This window comes from Sinocyclocheilus anshuiensis, unplaced genomic scaffold (genome assembly GCF_001515605.1).
Source record: "Sinocyclocheilus anshuiensis isolate Anshui unplaced genomic scaffold, SAMN03320099.WGS_v1.1 scaffold1251, whole genome shotgun sequence".
NCBI classification, from domain to species: Eukaryota; Metazoa; Chordata; class Actinopteri; order Cypriniformes; family Cyprinidae; genus Sinocyclocheilus; species Sinocyclocheilus anshuiensis.
The window spans coordinates 881,339-882,248 of NW_015539970.1; the positions used below are offsets into that span (position 1 = coordinate 881,339).

Here is a 910-nt window from a genome sequence, read left to right on the forward strand (position 1 = left end):
ACGAAACAAAAACAGCAGGTCTGAATGAGACGCACTCTCTGACAGCAAGTGGCGTCTATGAACAGGGTTGCCAGGTTTGCGCAATAAAACTAGTCCAATCACGTTTCGAGGAGGGTTCCCCTGTAAAAATCGCATTCCGGGGGTAAAATACACGTTTTTCGGCGGGGATCTTCCAGTAAAATTCACATTCCAGGGACTAAATATCACGTTATTGGGGTCGCTTCAACCCGCGGACATGAACAACAACCCGCGGCAACAGTGTTAAGTAGCCCAATTCCGCGGGAAAACCGCGGACTTGGCAACACTGCTTATGAACTGACCGCAATATAACGTTTCCTTGTTTACCGCTGTAAACAAAGCAGAGTTGTGCTTTATACGGAGAAGAAAATGCCATTGCCATCGAAACTTTTCTCAAGACAGTACCCTTCAGTGATACATTAATATAACCCCATAAATGTAATGCATTTTTGTACTTATTTTACTGTTTTTTTTCGGGATCTACTGGGACAGTGATAAAGATCTACCAGTCGATCGCGATCGACGGGTTGGCGACCACTGCTTTAGAGAAAAGCATTATCTTTCCTATTTTTACCCAAAATAGGGAATTGTGAGCATTACTGAGTACACACGTAATGTAATGACTGTTTAATTCATACTGGAAGCCGGACAACTTTGTTGGACAACAGGTTTGTAAACGACTCATACACATGTAAAACTGTGTCGCACACGTGCTACTGTAGTACATTTACTCAAGGCTCAGACCGATTTTTGTCGCACTGTACAGCCCTATCCAAACCTGTTCCAGACTGTAGAAGGAGCTGCTCGTTATTATTGTGGGAAGACGAATTCTTATCGTGTGGAGAATTTTTACCGGTATATCGCAAACGATAAGATATCGCCCATCCCTACT

General features: G+C 43.4%; 1 protein-coding gene and 1 long non-coding RNA gene across 8 annotated transcripts in view; one reads left to right on the forward strand and one right to left on the reverse strand.

Moving 5' to 3' along the window:
* Positions 1 to 910, reverse strand: part of LOC107687082 (tRNA dimethylallyltransferase, mitochondrial-like) — a 74,058-nt gene that overhangs the window by 33,839 nt on the left and 39,309 nt on the right. The window lies entirely within an intron of this gene.
* The window catches only part of LOC107687099 (uncharacterized), a 14,892-nt gene continuing 14,722 nt past the window's right edge, over positions 741 to 910 (forward strand). The window contains exon 1 of the long non-coding RNA XR_001634095.1: positions 741 to 824. This is a non-coding gene — a long non-coding RNA (uncharacterized LOC107687099). The remainder of the gene's footprint in view (positions 825 to 910) is intronic.